General features: G+C 50.0%; 30 non-coding genes and 11 pseudogenes across 30 annotated transcripts; all 41 read left to right on the top strand.

The window, feature by feature from the left end:
• The first annotated feature begins 150 nt into the window (after positions 1-150).
• Positions 151-269, top strand: LOC149757964 (5S ribosomal RNA). Its single transcript, XR_016408767.1, has one exon. It is a non-coding gene; the product is annotated as a 5S ribosomal RNA (ribosomal RNA).
• Positions 270-516: 247 nt separating this feature from the next.
• On the top strand, positions 517-635 carry LOC149757963 (5S ribosomal RNA). The gene has a single exon (XR_016401816.1). It is a non-coding gene; the product is annotated as a 5S ribosomal RNA (ribosomal RNA).
• A 246-nt stretch (positions 636-881) lies between these two features.
• On the top strand, positions 882-1,000 carry LOC149757962 (5S ribosomal RNA). Its single transcript, XR_016402735.1, has one exon. It is a non-coding gene; the product is annotated as a 5S ribosomal RNA (ribosomal RNA).
• A 247-nt stretch (positions 1,001-1,247) lies between these two features.
• LOC149757961 (5S ribosomal RNA) lies at positions 1,248-1,366 on the top strand. The gene has a single exon (XR_016406041.1). It is a non-coding gene; the product is annotated as a 5S ribosomal RNA (ribosomal RNA).
• Positions 1,367-1,612: 246 nt separating this feature from the next.
• On the top strand, positions 1,613-1,731 carry LOC149757960 (5S ribosomal RNA; annotated as a pseudogene).
• Positions 1,732-1,977: 246 nt separating this feature from the next.
• On the top strand, positions 1,978-2,096 carry LOC149757959 (5S ribosomal RNA). Its single transcript, XR_016404406.1, has one exon. It is a non-coding gene; the product is annotated as a 5S ribosomal RNA (ribosomal RNA).
• Positions 2,097-2,342: 246 nt separating this feature from the next.
• Positions 2,343-2,461, top strand: LOC149757958 (5S ribosomal RNA). Its single transcript, XR_016406030.1, has one exon. It is a non-coding gene; the product is annotated as a 5S ribosomal RNA (ribosomal RNA).
• A 247-nt stretch (positions 2,462-2,708) lies between these two features.
• LOC149757957 (5S ribosomal RNA) lies at positions 2,709-2,827 on the top strand. Its single transcript, XR_016406019.1, has one exon. It is a non-coding gene; the product is annotated as a 5S ribosomal RNA (ribosomal RNA).
• Positions 2,828-3,073: 246 nt separating this feature from the next.
• LOC149757956 (5S ribosomal RNA) lies at positions 3,074-3,192 on the top strand (annotated as a pseudogene).
• Positions 3,193-3,438: 246 nt separating this feature from the next.
• LOC149757955 (5S ribosomal RNA) lies at positions 3,439-3,557 on the top strand. The gene has a single exon (XR_016406008.1). It is a non-coding gene; the product is annotated as a 5S ribosomal RNA (ribosomal RNA).
• Positions 3,558-3,803: 246 nt separating this feature from the next.
• LOC149757954 (5S ribosomal RNA) lies at positions 3,804-3,922 on the top strand. Its single transcript, XR_016405997.1, has one exon. It is a non-coding gene; the product is annotated as a 5S ribosomal RNA (ribosomal RNA).
• A 247-nt stretch (positions 3,923-4,169) lies between these two features.
• On the top strand, positions 4,170-4,288 carry LOC149757953 (5S ribosomal RNA). Its single transcript, XR_016405989.1, has one exon. It is a non-coding gene; the product is annotated as a 5S ribosomal RNA (ribosomal RNA).
• A 246-nt stretch (positions 4,289-4,534) lies between these two features.
• LOC149757952 (5S ribosomal RNA) lies at positions 4,535-4,653 on the top strand (annotated as a pseudogene).
• Positions 4,654-4,899: 246 nt separating this feature from the next.
• On the top strand, positions 4,900-5,018 carry LOC149757951 (5S ribosomal RNA). The gene has a single exon (XR_016405979.1). It is a non-coding gene; the product is annotated as a 5S ribosomal RNA (ribosomal RNA).
• Positions 5,019-5,264: 246 nt separating this feature from the next.
• Positions 5,265-5,383, top strand: LOC149757950 (5S ribosomal RNA; annotated as a pseudogene).
• Positions 5,384-5,629: 246 nt separating this feature from the next.
• LOC149757949 (5S ribosomal RNA) lies at positions 5,630-5,748 on the top strand. Its single transcript, XR_016409809.1, has one exon. It is a non-coding gene; the product is annotated as a 5S ribosomal RNA (ribosomal RNA).
• Positions 5,749-5,994: 246 nt separating this feature from the next.
• Positions 5,995-6,113, top strand: LOC149757948 (5S ribosomal RNA; annotated as a pseudogene).
• A 246-nt stretch (positions 6,114-6,359) lies between these two features.
• On the top strand, positions 6,360-6,478 carry LOC149757947 (5S ribosomal RNA). Its single transcript, XR_016409796.1, has one exon. It is a non-coding gene; the product is annotated as a 5S ribosomal RNA (ribosomal RNA).
• Positions 6,479-6,724: 246 nt separating this feature from the next.
• LOC149757946 (5S ribosomal RNA) lies at positions 6,725-6,843 on the top strand (annotated as a pseudogene).
• A 246-nt stretch (positions 6,844-7,089) lies between these two features.
• On the top strand, positions 7,090-7,208 carry LOC149757945 (5S ribosomal RNA). Its single transcript, XR_016409784.1, has one exon. It is a non-coding gene; the product is annotated as a 5S ribosomal RNA (ribosomal RNA).
• Positions 7,209-7,454: 246 nt separating this feature from the next.
• LOC149757944 (5S ribosomal RNA) lies at positions 7,455-7,573 on the top strand (annotated as a pseudogene).
• A 246-nt stretch (positions 7,574-7,819) lies between these two features.
• LOC149757943 (5S ribosomal RNA) lies at positions 7,820-7,938 on the top strand. Its single transcript, XR_016409773.1, has one exon. It is a non-coding gene; the product is annotated as a 5S ribosomal RNA (ribosomal RNA).
• Positions 7,939-8,184: 246 nt separating this feature from the next.
• Positions 8,185-8,303, top strand: LOC149757942 (5S ribosomal RNA; annotated as a pseudogene).
• A 246-nt stretch (positions 8,304-8,549) lies between these two features.
• On the top strand, positions 8,550-8,668 carry LOC149757941 (5S ribosomal RNA). The gene has a single exon (XR_016410123.1). It is a non-coding gene; the product is annotated as a 5S ribosomal RNA (ribosomal RNA).
• A 246-nt stretch (positions 8,669-8,914) lies between these two features.
• Positions 8,915-9,033, top strand: LOC149757940 (5S ribosomal RNA). Its single transcript, XR_016405969.1, has one exon. It is a non-coding gene; the product is annotated as a 5S ribosomal RNA (ribosomal RNA).
• A 246-nt stretch (positions 9,034-9,279) lies between these two features.
• Positions 9,280-9,398, top strand: LOC149757939 (5S ribosomal RNA). Its single transcript, XR_016405958.1, has one exon. It is a non-coding gene; the product is annotated as a 5S ribosomal RNA (ribosomal RNA).
• Positions 9,399-9,645: 247 nt separating this feature from the next.
• On the top strand, positions 9,646-9,764 carry LOC149757938 (5S ribosomal RNA). Its single transcript, XR_016401956.1, has one exon. It is a non-coding gene; the product is annotated as a 5S ribosomal RNA (ribosomal RNA).
• Positions 9,765-10,011: 247 nt separating this feature from the next.
• Positions 10,012-10,130, top strand: LOC149757937 (5S ribosomal RNA). Its single transcript, XR_016405945.1, has one exon. It is a non-coding gene; the product is annotated as a 5S ribosomal RNA (ribosomal RNA).
• A 247-nt stretch (positions 10,131-10,377) lies between these two features.
• LOC149757936 (5S ribosomal RNA) lies at positions 10,378-10,496 on the top strand. Its single transcript, XR_016405934.1, has one exon. It is a non-coding gene; the product is annotated as a 5S ribosomal RNA (ribosomal RNA).
• Positions 10,497-10,742: 246 nt separating this feature from the next.
• Positions 10,743-10,861, top strand: LOC149757935 (5S ribosomal RNA; annotated as a pseudogene).
• Positions 10,862-11,107: 246 nt separating this feature from the next.
• Positions 11,108-11,226, top strand: LOC149757934 (5S ribosomal RNA). Its single transcript, XR_016405923.1, has one exon. It is a non-coding gene; the product is annotated as a 5S ribosomal RNA (ribosomal RNA).
• A 246-nt stretch (positions 11,227-11,472) lies between these two features.
• LOC149757933 (5S ribosomal RNA) lies at positions 11,473-11,591 on the top strand. Its single transcript, XR_016405912.1, has one exon. It is a non-coding gene; the product is annotated as a 5S ribosomal RNA (ribosomal RNA).
• Positions 11,592-11,837: 246 nt separating this feature from the next.
• On the top strand, positions 11,838-11,956 carry LOC149757932 (5S ribosomal RNA). The gene has a single exon (XR_016405901.1). It is a non-coding gene; the product is annotated as a 5S ribosomal RNA (ribosomal RNA).
• A 247-nt stretch (positions 11,957-12,203) lies between these two features.
• On the top strand, positions 12,204-12,322 carry LOC149757931 (5S ribosomal RNA). Its single transcript, XR_016401955.1, has one exon. It is a non-coding gene; the product is annotated as a 5S ribosomal RNA (ribosomal RNA).
• Positions 12,323-12,569: 247 nt separating this feature from the next.
• Positions 12,570-12,688, top strand: LOC149757930 (5S ribosomal RNA). The gene has a single exon (XR_016405890.1). It is a non-coding gene; the product is annotated as a 5S ribosomal RNA (ribosomal RNA).
• A 247-nt stretch (positions 12,689-12,935) lies between these two features.
• Positions 12,936-13,054, top strand: LOC149757929 (5S ribosomal RNA). The gene has a single exon (XR_016405879.1). It is a non-coding gene; the product is annotated as a 5S ribosomal RNA (ribosomal RNA).
• A 246-nt stretch (positions 13,055-13,300) lies between these two features.
• LOC149757928 (5S ribosomal RNA) lies at positions 13,301-13,419 on the top strand (annotated as a pseudogene).
• Positions 13,420-13,665: 246 nt separating this feature from the next.
• Positions 13,666-13,784, top strand: LOC149757927 (5S ribosomal RNA). Its single transcript, XR_016405869.1, has one exon. It is a non-coding gene; the product is annotated as a 5S ribosomal RNA (ribosomal RNA).
• A 246-nt stretch (positions 13,785-14,030) lies between these two features.
• LOC149757926 (5S ribosomal RNA) lies at positions 14,031-14,149 on the top strand. Its single transcript, XR_016405859.1, has one exon. It is a non-coding gene; the product is annotated as a 5S ribosomal RNA (ribosomal RNA).
• A 246-nt stretch (positions 14,150-14,395) lies between these two features.
• LOC149757925 (5S ribosomal RNA) lies at positions 14,396-14,514 on the top strand (annotated as a pseudogene).
• Positions 14,515-14,760: 246 nt separating this feature from the next.
• On the top strand, positions 14,761-14,879 carry LOC149757924 (5S ribosomal RNA). Its single transcript, XR_016411870.1, has one exon. It is a non-coding gene; the product is annotated as a 5S ribosomal RNA (ribosomal RNA).
• Positions 14,880-14,940: the final 61 nt, after the last annotated feature.

The raw sequence follows: 14,940 nt of genomic DNA, 5'->3' as shown, positions 1-14,940 counted from the left end.
AATAAACTGAGTCCGGAGACTGGCGGTGCCATGCCGCATAGCGGAACAGCGTGTTGAATCCTACGCCAGAACGGCCCCGGCAGCGTGAATGTCTCGGGCCGTCGAGGTCTGCTACTTTGTCATAAAAGGGAGTTTCGAAGGGCATGTCTTGGGTGCGATCAAACCAGCACTAATGCACCGGATCCTATCAGAACTCCGCAGTTAAGCGTGCTTGGGCGAGAGTAGTACTAGGATGGGTGACCCCCTGGGAAGTCCTCATGTTGCACCCTTTTTATTTTTTGCCCGTTTTTTTATTTTTGGATAATATTTATTTTTAATTTTTTGGCTTTTGGCTTTTTCTCTTCGGATAATTTTTTTCCCCCGACAATAAACTGGGTCCGGAGACTGGCGGTGCCATGCCGCATAGCGGGACTAGCGCGTTGAATCCTACGCCAGAACGGCTCCGGCAGCGCGAATGTCTCAGGCCGTCGAGGTCTGTTGCTTTGTCATAAAAGGGAGTTTCGAAGGGCATATCATTGGTGCGATCATACCAGCACTAATGCACCGGATCCCATCAGAACTCCGCAGTTAAGCGTGCTTGGGCGAGAGTAGTACTAGGATGGGTGACCCCCTGGGAAGTCCTCGTGTTGCACCCCTTTTATTTTTTGCCCGCTTTTTTCTTTTTTGATAACATTTATTTTTAATTTTTTGGCTTTTGGCTTTTCCTCTTCGGATAATTTTTTTCCCTCGAAAATAAACTGAGTCCGGAGACTCGCGGTGCCATGCCGCATAGCGGAACAGCGCATTGAATCCTACGCCAGAACGGCCCCGGCAGCGCGAATGTCTCGGGCCGTCGAGGTCTGCTGCTTTGTCATAAAAGGGTGTTTCGATGGGCATGTCATGGGTGCGTTCATACCAGCACTAATGCACCGGATCCCATCAGAACTCCGCAGTTAAGCGTGCTTGGGCGAGAGTAGTACTAGGATGGGTGACCCCCTGGGAAGTCCTCGTGTTGCACCCCTTTTATTTTTTGCCCGCTTTTTTATTTTTTGATAATATTTATTTTTAATTTTTCGGCTTTTGGCTTTTCCTCTTCGGATAATTTTTTTTCCCCGAAAATAAACTGAGTCCGGAGACTGGCGGTGCCATGCCGCATAGCGGGAATAGCGCGTTGAAGCCTACGCCAGAACGGCCCCGGCGGCGCGAATGTCTCGGGCCGTCGAGGTCTGCTGCTTTGTCATAAAAGGGAGTTTCGATGGGCATGTCATGGGTGCGATCATACCAGCACTAATGCACCGGATCCCATCAGAACTCCGCAGTTAAGCGTGCTTGGGCGAGAGTAGTACTAGGATGGGTGACCCCCTGGGAAGTCCTCGTGTTGCACCCCTTTTATTTTTTGCCCGCTTTTTTATTTTTTGATAATATTTATTTTTAATTTTTCGGCTTTTGGCTTTTCCTCTTCGGATAATTTTTTTCCCCCGAAAATAAACTGAGTCCGGAGACTCGCGGTGCCATGCCGCATAGCGGAACAGCGCGTTGAATCCTACGCCAGAACGGCCCCGGCAGCGCGAATGTCTCGGGCCGTCGCGGTCTGCTGCGTTGTCATAAAAGGGAGTTTCGAAGGGCATGTCATGGGTGCGATCATACCAGCACTAATGCACCGGATCCCATCATAACTCCGCAGTTAGGCGTGCTTGGGCGAGAGAAGTACTAGGATGGGTGACCCCCTGGGAAGTCCTCGTGTTGCACCCTTTTTATTTTTTGCCCGCTTTTTTATTTTTTGATAATATTTATTTTTAATTTTTTGGCTTTTGGCTTTTCCTCTTCGGATAATTTTTTCCTCCCGAAAATAAACTGAGTCCGGAGACTGGCGGTGCCATGCCGCATAGCGGAACAGCGCGTTGAATCCTACGCCAGAACGGCCCCGGCAGCGCGAATGTCTCGGGCCGTCGAGGTCTGCTGCTTTGTCATAAAAGGGAGTTTCGAAGGGCATGTCATGGGTGCGATCATACCAGCACTAATGCACCGGATCCCATCAGAACTCCGCAGTTAAGCGTGCTTGGGCGAGAGTAGTACTAGGATGGGTGGCCCCCTGGGAAGTCCTCGGGTTGCACCCCTTTTATTTTTTGCCCGCTTTTTTATTTTTTGATAACATTTATTTTTTATTTTTCGGCTTTTGGCTTTTCCTCTTCGGATAATTTTTTTCCCCCGAAAATAAACTGAGTCCGGAGACTGGCGGTGCCATGCCGCATAGCGGAACAGCGCGTTGAATCCTACGCCAAAACGGCCCCGGCAGCGCGAATGTCTCGGGCCGTCGAGGTCTGCTGCTTTGTCATAAAAGGGAGTTTCGAAGGGCATGTCATGGGTGCGATCATACCAGCACTAATGCACCGGATCCCATCAGAACTCCGCAGTTAAGCGTGCTTGGGCGAGAGTAGTACTAGGATGGGTGACCCCCTGGGAAGTCCTCGTGTTGCACCCCTTTTATTTTTTGCCCGCTTTTTTATTTTTTGATAACATTTATTTTTTATTTTTCGGCTTTTGGCTTTTCCTCTTCGGATAATTTTTTTCCCCCGAAAATAAACTGAGTCCGGAGACTGGCGGTGCCATGCCGCATAGCGGGAATAGCGCGTTGAATCCTACGCCAGAACGGCCCCGGCGGCGCGAATGTCTCGGGCCGTCGAGGTCTGCTGCTTTGTCATAAAAGGGAGTTTCGATGGGCATGTCATGGGTGCGATCATACCAGCACTAATGCACCGGATCCCATCAGAACTCCGCAGTTAAGCGTGCTTGGGCGAGAGTAGTACTAGGATGGGTGACCCCCTGGGAAGTCCTCGTGTTGCACCCCTTTTATTTTTTGCCCGCTTTTTTATTTTTTGATAATATTTATTTTTAATTTTTCGGCTTTTGGCTTTTCCTCTTCGGATAATTTTTTTCCCCCGAAAATAAACTGAGTCCGGAGACTCGCGGTGCCATGCCGCATAGCGGAACAGCGCGTTGAATCCTACGCCAGAACGGCCCCGGCAGCGCGAATGTCTCGGGCCGTCGCGGTCTGCTGCTTTGTCATAAAAGGGAGTTTCGAAGGGCATGTCATGGGTGCGATCATACCAGCACTAATGCACCGGATCCCATCATAACTCCGCAGTTAGGCGTGCTTGGGCGAGAGAAGTACTAGGATGGGTGACCCCCTGGGAAGTCCTCGTGTTGCACCCTTTTTATTTTTTGCCCGCTTTTTTATTTTTTGATAATATTTATTTTTAATTTTTTGGCTTTTGGCTTTTCCTCTTCGGATAATTTTTTCCCCCCGAAAATAAACTGAGTCCGGAGACTGGCGGTGCCATGCCGCATAGCGGAACAGCGCGTTGAATCCTACGCCAGAACGGCCCCGGCAGCGCGAATGTCTCGGGCCGTCGAGGTCTGCTGCTTTGTCATAAAAGGGAGTTTCGAAGGGCATGTCATGGGTGCGATCATACCAGCACTAATGCACCGGATCCCATCAGAACTCCGCAGTTAAGCGTGCTTGGGCGAGAGTAGTACTAGGATGGGTGACCCCCTGGGAAGTCCTCGTGTTGCACCCCTTTTATTTTTTGCCCGCTTTTTTATTTTTTGATAACATTTATTTTTTATTTTTCGGCTTTTGGCTTTTCCTCTTCGGATAATTTTTTTCCCCCGAAAATAAACTGAGTCCGGAGACTCGCGGTGCCATGCCGCATAGCGGAACAGCGCGTTGAATCCTACGCCAGAACGGCCCCGGCAGCGCGAATGTCTCGGGCCGTCGAGGTCTGCTGCTTTGTCATAAAAGGGAGTTTCGAAGGGCATGTCATGGGTGCGATCATACCAGCACTAATGCACCGGATCCCATCAGAACTCCGCAGTTAAGCGTGCTTGGGCGAGAGTAGTACTAGGATGGGTGACCCCCTGGGAAGTCCTCGTGTTGCACCCCTTTTATTTTTTGCCCGCTTTTTTATTTTTTGATAACATTTATTTTTTATTTTTCGGCTTTTGGCTTTTCCTCTTCGGATAATTTTTTTCCCCCGAAAATAAACTGAGTCCGGAGACTGGCGGTGCCATGCCGCATAGCGGGAATAGCGCGTTGAATCCTACGCCAGAACGGCCCCGGCGGCGCGAATGTCTCGGGCCGTCGAGGTCTGCTGCTTTGTCATAAAAGGGAGTTTCGATGGGCATGTCATGGGTGCGATCATACCAGCACTAATGCACCGGATCCCATCAGAACTCCGCAGTTAAGCGTGCTTGGGCGAGAGTAGTACTAGGATGGGTGACCCCCTGGGAAGTCCTCGTGTTGCACCCCTTTTATTTTTTGCCCGCTTTTTTATTTTTTGATAATATTTATTTTTAATTTTTCGGCTTTTGGCTTTTCCTCTTCGGATAATTTTTTTCCCCCGAAAATAAACTGAGTCCGGAGACTCGCGGTGCCATGCCGCATAGCGGAACAGCGCGTTGAATCCTACGCCAGAACGGCCCCGGCAGCGCGAATGTCTCGGGCCGTCGCGGTCTGCTGCTTTGTCATAAAAGGGAGTTTCGAAGGGCATGTCATGGGTGCGATCATACCAGCACTAATGCACCGGATCCCATCATAACTCCGCAGTTAGGCGTGCTTGGGCGAGAGAAGTACTAGGATGGGTGACCCCCTGGGAAGTCCTCGTGTTGCACCCTTTTTATTTTTTGCCCGCTTTTTTATTTTTTGATAATATTTATTTTTAATTTTTTGGCTTTTGGCTTTTCCTCTTCGGATAATTTTTTCCCCCCGAAAATAAACTGAGTCCGGAGACTGGCGGTGCCATGCCGCATAGCGGAACAGCGCGTTGAATCCTACGCCAGAACGGCCCCGGCAGCGCGAATGTCTCGGGCCGTCGAGGTCTGCTGCTTTGTCATAAAAGGGAGTTTCGAAGGGCATGTCATGGGTGCGATCATACCAGCACTAATGCACCGGATCCCATCAGAACTCCGCAGTTAAGCGTGCTTGGGCGAGAGTAGTACTAGGATGGGTGACCCCCTGGGAAGTCCTCGTGTTGCACCCCTTTTATTTTTTGCCCGCTTTTTTATTTTTTGATAACATTTATTTTTTATTTTTCGGCTTTTGGCTTTTCCTCTTCGGATAATTTTTTTCCCCCGAAAATAAACTGAGTCCGGAGACTGGCGGTGCCATGCCGCATAGCGGGACAGCGCGTTGAATCCTATGCCAGAACGGCCCCGGCAGCGCGAATGTCTCGGGCCGTCGCGGTCTGCTGCTTTGTCATAAAAGGGAGTTTCGAAGGGCATGTCATGGGTGCGATCATACCAGCACTAATGCACCGGATCCCATCATAACTCCGCAGTTAGGCGTGCTTGGGCGAGAGAAGTACTAGGATGGGTGACCCCCTGGGAAGTCCTCGTGTTGCACCCTTTTTATTTTTTGCCCGCTTTTTTATTTTTTGATAATATTTATTTTTAATTTTTTGGCTTTTGGCTTTTCCTCTTCGGATAATTTTTTCCCCCCGAAAATAAACTGAGTCCGGAGACTGGCGGTGCCATGCCGCATAGCGGAACAGCGCGTTGAATCCTACGCCAGAACGGCCCCGGCAGCGCGAATGTCTCGGGCCGTCGAGGTCTGCTGCTTTGTCATAAAAGGGAGTTTCGAAGGGCATGTCATGGGTGCGATCATACCAGCACTAATGCACCGGATCCCATCTGAACTCCGCAGTTAAGCGTGCTTGGGCGAGAGTAGTACTAGGATGGGTGACCCCCTGGGAAGTCCTCGTGTTGCACCCCTTTTATTTTTTGCCCGCTTTTTTATTTTTTGATAACATTTATTTTTTATTTTTCGGCTTTTGGCTTTTCCTCTTCGGATAATTTTTTTCCCCCGAAAATAAACTGAGTCCGGAGACTGGCGGTGCCATGCCGCATAGCGGGACAGCGCGTTGAATCCTACGCCAGAACGGCCCCGGCAGCGCGAATGTCTCGGGCCGTCGCGGTCTGCTGCTTTGTCATAAAAGGGAGTTTCGAAGGGCATGTCATGGGTGCGATCATACCAGCACTAATGCACCGGATCCCATCATAACTCCGCAGTTAGGCGTGCTTGGGCGAGAGAAGTACTAGGATGGGTGACCCCCTGGGAAGTCCTCGTGTTGCACCCTTTTTATTTTTTGCCCGTTTTTTTATTTTTTGATAATATTTATTTTTAATTTTTTGGCTTTTGGCTTTTCCTCTTCGGATAATTTTTTCCCCCCGAAAATAAACTGAGTCCGGAGACTAGCGGTGCCATGCCGCATAGCGGAACAGCGCGTTGAATCCTACGCCAGAACGGCCCCGGCAGCGCGAATGTCTCGGGCCGTCGAGGTCTGCTGCTTTGTCATAAAAGGGAGTTTCGAAGGGCATGTCATGGGTGCGATCATACCAGCACTAATGCACCGGATCCCATCTGAACTCCGCAGTTAAGCGTGCTTGGGCGAGAGTAGTACTAGGATGGGTGACCCCCTGGGAAGTCCTCGTGTTGCACCCCTTTTATTTTTTGCCCGCTTTTTTATTTTTTGATAACATTTATTTTTTATTTTTCGGCTTTTGGCTTTTCCTCTTCGGATAATTTTTTTCCCCCGAAAATAAACTGAGTCCGGAGACTGGCGGTGCCATGCCGCATAGCGGGACAGCGCGTTGAATCCTATGCCAGAACGGCCCCGGCAGCGCGAATGTCTCGGGCCGTCGCGGTCTGCTGCTTTGTCATAAAAGGGAGTTTCGAAGGGCATGTCATGGGTGCGATCATACCAGCACTAATGCACCGGATCCCATCATAACTCCGCAGTTAGGCGTGCTTGGGCGAGAGAAGTACTAGGATGGGTGACCCCCTGGGAAGTCCTCGTGTTGCACCCTTTTTATTTTTTGCCCGCTTTTTTATTTTTTGATAATATTTATTTTTAATTTTTTGGCTTTTGGCTTTTCCTCTTCGGATAATTTTTTCCCCCCGAAAATAAACTGAGTCCGGAGACTGGCGGTGCCATGCCGCATAGCGGAACAGCGCGTTGAATCCTACGCCAGAACGGCCCCGGCAGCGCGAATGTCTCGGGCCGTCGAGGTCTGCTGCTTTGTCATAAAAGGGAGTTTCGAAGGGCATGTCATGGGTGCGATCATACCAGCACTAATGCACCGGATCCCATCTGAACTCCGCAGTTAAGCGTGCTTGGGCGAGAGTAGTACTAGGATGGGTGACCCCCTGGGAAGTCCTCGTGTTGCACCCCTTTTATTTTTTGCCCGCTTTTTTATTTTTTGATAACATTTATTTTTTATTTTTCGGCTTTTGGCTTTTCCTCTTCGGATAATTTTTTTCCCCCGAAAATAAACTGAGTCCGGAGACTGGCGGTGCCATGCCGCATAGCGGGACAGCGCGTTGAATCCTACGCCAGAACGGCCCCGGCAGCGCGAATGTCTCGGGCCGTCGCGGTCTGCTGCTTTGTCATAAAAGGGAGTTTCGAAGGGCATGTCATGGGTGCGATCATACCAGCACTAATGCACCGGATCCCATCATAACTCCGCAGTTAGGCGTGCTTGGGCGAGAGAAGTACTAGGATGGGTGACCCCCTGGGAAGTCCTCGTGTTGCACCCTTTTTATTTTTTGCCCGTTTTTTTATTTTTTGATAATATTTATTTTTAATTTTTTGGCTTTTGGCTTTTCCTCTTCGGATAATTTTTTCCCCCCGAAAATAAACTGAGTCCGGAGACTAGCGGTGCCATGCCGCATAGCGGAACAGCGCGTTGAATCCTACGCCAGAACGGCCCCGGCAGCGCGAATGTCTCGGGCCGTCGAGGTCTGCTGCTTTGTCATAAAAGGGAGTTTCGAAGGGCATGTCATGGGTGCGATCATACCAGCACTAATGCACCGGATCCCATCTGAACTCCGCAGTTAAGCGTGCTTGGGCGAGAGTAGTACTAGGATGGGTGACCCCCTGGGAAGTCCTCGTGTTGCACCCCTTTTATTTTTTGCCCGCTTTTTTATTTTTTGATAACATTTATTTTTTATTTTTCGGCTTTTGGCTTTTCCTCTTCGGATAATTTTTTTCCCCCGAAAATAAACTGAGTCCGGAGACTGGCGGTGCCATGCCGCATAGCGGGACAGCGCGTTGAATCCTACGCCAGAACGGCCCCGGCAGCGCGAATGTCTCGGGCCGTCGCGGTCTGCTGCTTTGTCATAAAAGGGAGTTTCGAAGGGCATGTCATGGGTGCGATCATACCAGCACTAATGCACCGGATCCCATCATAACTCCGCAGTTAGGCGTGCTTGGGCGAGAGAAGTACTAGGATGGGTGACCCCCTGGGAAGTCCTCGTGTTGCACCCTTTTTATTTTTTGCCCGCTTTTTTATTTTTTGATAATATTTATTTTTAATTTTTTGGCTTTTGGCTTTTCCTCTTCGGATAATTTTTTCCCCCCGAAAATAAACTGAGTCCGGAGACTGGCGGTGCCATGCCGCATAGCGGAACAGCGCGTTGAATCCTACGCCAGAACGGCCCCGGCAGCGCGAATGTCTCGGGCCGTCGAGGTCTGCTGCTTTGTCATAAAAGGGAGTTTCGAAGGGCATGTCATGGGTGCGATCATACCAGCACTAATGCACCGGATCCCATCTGAACTCCGCAGTTAAGCGTGCTTGGGCGAGAGTAGTACTAGGATGGGTGACCCCCTGGGAAGTCCTCGTGTTGCACCCTTTTTATTTTTTGCCCGCTTTTTTATTTTTTGATAATATTTATTTTTAATTTTTTGGCTTTTGGCTTTTCCTCTTCGGATAATTTTTTCCCCCCGAAAATAAACTGAGTCCGGAGACTGGCGGTGCCATGCCGCATAGCGGAACAGCGCGTTGAATCCTACGCCAGAACGGCCCCGGCAGCGCGAATGTCTCGGGCCGTCGAGGTCTGCTGCTTTGTCATAAAAGGGAGTTTCGAAGGGCATGTCATGGGTGCGATCATACCAGCACTAATGCACCGGATCCCATCAGAACTCCGCAGTTAAGCGTGCTTGGGCGAGAGTAGTACTAGGATGGGTGACCCCCTGGGAAGTCCTCGTGTTGCACCCCTTTTATTTTTTGCCCGCTTTCTTATTTTTTGATAACATTTATTTTTTATTTTTCGGCTTTTGGCTTTTCCTCTTCGGATAATTTTTTTCCCCCGAAAATAAACTGAGTCCGGAGACTGGCGGTGCCATGCCGCATAGCGGAACAGCGCGTTGAATCCTACGCCAGAACGGCCCCGGCAGCGCGAATGTCTCGGGCCGTCGAGGTCTGCTGCTTTGTCATAAAAGGGAGTTTCGAAGGGCATGTCATGGGTGCGATCATACCAGCACTAATGCACCGGATCCCATCAGAACTCCGCAGTTAAGCGTGCTTGGGCGAGAGTAGTACTAGGATGGGTGACCCCCTGGGAAGTCCTCGTGTTGCACCCCTTTTATTTTTTGCCCGCTTTTTTATTTTTTGATAACATTTATTTTTTATTTTTCGGCTTTTGGCTTTTCCTCTTCGGATAATTTTTTTCCCCCGAAAATAAACTGAGTCCGGAGACTGGCGGTGCCATGCCGCATAGCGGGAATAGCGCGTTGAATCCTACGCCAGAACGGCCCCGGCGGCGCGAATGTCTCGGGCCGTCGAGGTCTGCTGCTTTGTCATAAAAGGGAGTTTCGATGGGCATGTCATGGGTGCGATCATACCAGCACTAATGCACTGGATCCCATCAGAACTCCGCAGTTAAGCGTGCTTGGGCGAGAGTAGTACTAGGATGGGTGACCCCCTGGGAAGCCCTCGTGTTGCACCCCTTTTATTTTTTGCCCGCTTTTTTATTTTTTGATAACATTTATTTTTTATTTTTCGGCTTTTGGCTTTTCCTCTTCGGATAATTTTTTTCCCCCGAAAATAAACTGAGTCCGGAGACTGGCGGTGCCATGCCGCATAGCGGGAATAGCGCGTTGAATCCTACGCCAGAACGGCCCCGGCGGCGCGAATGTCTCGGGCCGTCGAGGTCTGCTGCTTTGTCATAAAAGGGAGTTTCGATGGGCATGTCATGGGTGCGATCATACCAGCACTAATGCACCGGATCCCATCAGAACTCCGCAGTTAAGCGTGCTTGGGCGAGAGTAGTACTAGGATGGGTGACCCCCTGGGAAGTCCTCGTGTTGCACCCCTTTTATTTTTTGCCCGCTTTTTTATTTTTTGATAACATTTATTTTTTATTTTTCGGCTTTTGGCTTTTCCTCTTCGGATAATTTTTTTCCCCCGAAAATAAACTGAGTCCGGAGACTGGCGGTGCCATGCCGCATAGCGGGAATAGCGCGTTGAATCCTACGCCAGAACGGCCCCGGCGGCGCGAATGTCTCGGGCCGTCGAGGTCTGCTGCTTTGTCATAAAAGGGAGTTTCGATGGGCATGTCATGGGTGCGATCATACCAGCACTAATGCACCGGATCCCATCAGAACTCCGCAGTTAAGCGTGCTTGGGCGAGAGTAGTACTAGGATGGGTGACCCCCTGGGAAGTCCTCGTGTTGCACCCCTTTTATTTTTTGCCCGCTTTTTTATTTTTTGATAATATTTAATTTTAATTTTTCGGCTTTTGGCTTTTCCTTTTCGGATAATTTTTTTCCCCCGAAAATAAACTGAGTCCGGAGACTCGCGGTGCCATGCCGCATAGCGGAACAGCGCGTTGAATCCTACGCCAGAACGGCCCCGGCAGCGCGAATGTCTCGGGCCGTCGCGGTCTGCTGCTTTGTCATAAAAGGGAGTTTCGAAGGGCATGTCATGGGTGCGATCATACCAGCACTAATGCACCGGATCCCATCATAACTCCGCAGTTAGGCGTGCTTGGGCGAGAGAAGTACTAGGATGGGTGACCCCCTGGGAAGTCCTCGTGTTGCACCCTTTTTATTTTTTGCCCGCTTTTTTATTTTTTGATAATATTTATTTTTAATTTTTTGGCTTTTGGCTTTTCCTCTTCGGATAATTTTTTCCCCCCGAAAATAAACTGAGTCCGGAGACTGGCGGTGCCATGCCGCATAGCGGAACAGCGCGTTGAATCCTACGCCAGAACGGCCCCGGCAGCGCGAATGTCTCGGGCCGTCGAGGTCTGCTGCTTTGTCATAAAAGGGAGTTTCGAAGGGCATGTCATGGGTGCGATCATACCAGCACTAATGCACCGGATCCCATCAGAACTCCGCAGTTAAGCGTGCTTGGGCGAGAGTAGTACTAGGATGGGTGACCCCCTGGGAAGTCCTCGTGTTGCACCCCTTTTATTTTTTGCCCGCTTTTTTATTTTTTGATAACATTTATTTTTTATTTTTCGGCTTTTGGCTTTTCCTCTTCGGATAATTTTTTTCCCCCGAAAATAAACTGAGTCCGGAGACTGGCGGTGCCATGCCGCATAGCGGAACAGCGCGTTGAATCCTACGCCAGAACGGCCCCGGCAGCGCGAATGTCTCGGGCCGTCGAGGTCTGCTGCTTTGTCATAAAAGGGAGTTTCGAAGGGCATGTCATGGGTGCGATCATACCAGCACTAATGCACCGGATCCCATCAGAACTCCGCAGTTAAGCGTGCTTGGGCGAGAGTAGTACTAGGATGGGTGACCCCCTGGGAAGTCCTCGTGTTGCACCCCTTTTATTTTTTGCCCGCTTTCTTATTTTTTGATAACATTTATTTTTTATTTTTCGGCTTTTGGCTTTTCCTCTTCGGATAATTTTTTTCCCCCGAAAATAAACTGAGTCCGGAGACTGGCGGTGCCATGCCGCATAGCGGAACAGCGCGTTGAATCCTACGCCAGAACGGCCCCGGCAGCGCGAATGTCTCGGGCCGTCGAGGTCTGCTGCTTTGTCATAAAAGGGAGTTTCGAAGGGCATGTCATGGGTGCGATCATACCAGCACTAATGCACCGGATCCCATCAGAACTCCGCAGTTAAGCGTGCTTGGGCGAGAGTAGTACTAGGATGGGTGACCCCCTGGGAAGTCCTCGTGTTGCACCCCTTTTATTTTTTGCCCGCTTTTTTATTTTTTGATAACATTTATTTTTTATTTTTCGGCTTTTGGCTTTTCCTCTTCGGATAATTTTTTTCCCCCGAAAATAAACTGAGTCCGGAGACTGGCGGTGCCATGCCGCATAGCGGGAATAGCGCGTTGAATCCTACGCCAGAACGGCCCCGGCGGCGCGAATGTCTCGGGCCGTCGAGGTCTGCTGCTTTGTCATAAAAGGGAGTTTCGATGGGCATGTCATGGGTGCGATCATACCAGCACTAATGCACTGGATCCCATCAGAACTCCGCAGTTAAGCGTGCTTGGGCGAGAGTAGTACTAGGATGGGTGACCCCCTGGGAAGCCCTCGTGTTGCACCCCTTTTATTTTTTGCCCGCTTTTTTATTTTTTGATAACATTTATTTTTTATTTTTCGGCTTTTGGCTTTTCCTCTTCGGATAATTTTTTTCCCCCGAAAATAAACTGAGTCCGGAGACTGGCGGTGCCATGCCGCATAGCGGGAATAGCGCGTTGAATCCTACGCCAGAACGGCCCCGGCGGCGCGAATGTCTCGGGCCGTCGAGGTCTGCTGCTTTGTCATAAAAGGGAGTTTCGATGGGCATGTCATGGGTGCGATCATACCAGCACTAATGCACCGGATCCCATCAGAACTCCGCAGTTAAGCGTGCTTGGGCGAGAGTAGTACTAGGATGGGTGACCCCCTGGGAAGTCCTCGTGTTGCACCCCTTTTATTTTTTGCCCGCTTTTTTATTTTTTGATAACATTTATTTTTTATTTTTCGGCTTTTGGCTTTTCCTCTTCGGATAATTTTTTTCCCCCGAAAATAAACTGAGTCCGGAGACTGGCGGTGCCATGCCGCATAGCGGGAATAGCGCGTTGAATCCTACGCCAGAACGGCCCCGGCGGCGCGAATGTCTCGGGCCGTCGAGGTCTGCTGCTTTGTCATAAAAGGGAGTTTCGATGGGCATGTCATGGGTGCGATCATACCAGCACTAATGCACCGGATCCCATCAGAACTCCGCAGTTAAGCGTGCTTGGGCGAGAGTAGTACTAGGATGGGTGACCCCCTGGGAAGTCCTCGTGTTGCACCCCTTTTATTTTTTGCCCGCTTTTTTATTTTTTGATAATATTTAATTTTAATTTTTCGGCTTTTGGCTTTTCCTTTTCGGATAATTTTTTTCCCCCGAAAATAAACTGAGTCCGGAGACTCGCGGTGCCATGCCGCATAGCGGAACAGCGCGTTGAATCCTACGCCAGAACGGCCCCGGCAGCGCGAATGTCTCGGGCCGTCGCGGTCTGCTGCTTTGTCATAAAAGGGAGTTTCGAAGGGCATGTCATGGGTGCGATCATACCAGCACTAATGCACCGGATCCCATCATAACTCCGCAGTTAGGCGTGCTTGGGCGAGAGAAGTACTAGGATGGGTGACCCCCTGGGAAGTCCTCGTGTTGCACCCTTTTTATTTTTTGCCCGCTTTTTTATTTTTTGATAATATTTATTTTTAATTTTTTGGCTTTTGGCTTTTCCTCTTCGGATAATTTTTTCCCCCCGAAAATAAACTGAGTCCGGAGACTGGCGGTGCCATGCCGCATAGCGGAACAGCGCGTTGAATCCTACGCCAGAACGGCCCCGGCAGCGCGAATGTCTCGGGCCGTCGAGGTCTGCTGCTTTGTCATAAAAGGGAGTTTCGAAGGGCATGTCATGGGTGCGATCATACCAGCACTAATGCACCGGATCCCATCAGAACTCCGCAGTTAAGCGTGCTTGGGCGAGAGTAGTACTAGGATGGGTGACCCCCTGGGAAGTCCTCGTGTTGCACCCCTTTTATTTTTTGCCCGCTTTTTTATTTTTTGATAACATTTATTTTTTATTTTTCGGCTTTTGGCTTTTCCTCTTCGGATAATTTTTTTCCCCCGAAAATAAACTGAGTCCGGAGACTGGCGGTGCCATGCCGCATAGCGGAACAGCGCGTTGAATCCTACGCCAGAACGGCCCCGGCAGCGCGAATGTCTCGGGCCGTCGAGGTCTGCTGCTTTGTCATAAAAGGGAGTTTCGAAGGGCATGTCATGGGTGCGATCATACCAGCACTAATGCACCGGATCCCATCAGAACTCCGCAGTTAAGCGTGCTTGGGCGAGAGTAGTACTAGGATGGGTGACCCCCTGGGAAGTCCTCGTGTTGCACCCCTTTTATTTTTTGCCCGCTTTTTTATTTTTTGATAACATTTATTTTTTATTTTTCGGCTTTTGGCTTTTCCTCTTCGGATAATTTTTTTCCCCCGAAAATAAACTGAGTCCGGAGACTGGCGGTGCCATGCCGCATAGCGGGACAGCGCGTTGAATCCTACGCCAGAACGGCCCCGGCAGCGCGAATGTCTCGGGCCGTCGCGGTCTGCTGCTTTGTCATAAAAGGGAGTTTCGAAGGGCATGTCATGGGTGCGATCATACCAGCACTAATGCACCGGATCCCATCATAACTCCGCAGTTAGGCGTGCTTGGGCGAGAGAAGTACTAGGATGGGTGACCCCCTGGGAAGTCCTCGTGTTGCACCCTTTTTATTTTTTGCCCGCTTTTTTATTTTTTGATAATATTTATTTTTAATTTTTTGGCTTTTGGCTTTTCCTCTTCGGATAATTTTTTCCCCCCGAAAATAAACTGAGTCCGGAGACTGGCGGTGCCATGCCGCATAGCGGAACAGCGCGTTGAATCCTACGCCAGAACGGCCCCGGCAGCGCGAATGTCTCGGGCCGTCGAGGTCTGCTGCTTTGTCATAAAAGGGAGTTTCGAAGGGCATGTCATGGGTGCGATCATACCAGCACTAATGCACCGGATCCCATCAGAACTCCGCAGTTAAGCGTGCTTGGGCGAGAGTAGTACTAGGATGGGTGACCCCCTGGGAAGTCCTCGTGTTGCACCCTTTTTATTTTTTGCCCGCTTTTTTATTTTTTGATAATATTTATTTTTAATTTTTTGGCTTTT

Source organism: Phoenix dactylifera, chromosome 4, assembly GCF_051530095.1.
Source record: "Phoenix dactylifera cultivar Ajwa chromosome 4, Ajwa_hap1_PhDact_Kaust_v1.1, whole genome shotgun sequence".
Taxonomy (NCBI): Eukaryota; Viridiplantae; Streptophyta; class Magnoliopsida; order Arecales; family Arecaceae; genus Phoenix; species Phoenix dactylifera.
The sequence above is the reverse complement of the archived record's forward strand: the minus strand, read 5'-3'. Positions and strand labels throughout refer to the sequence as shown.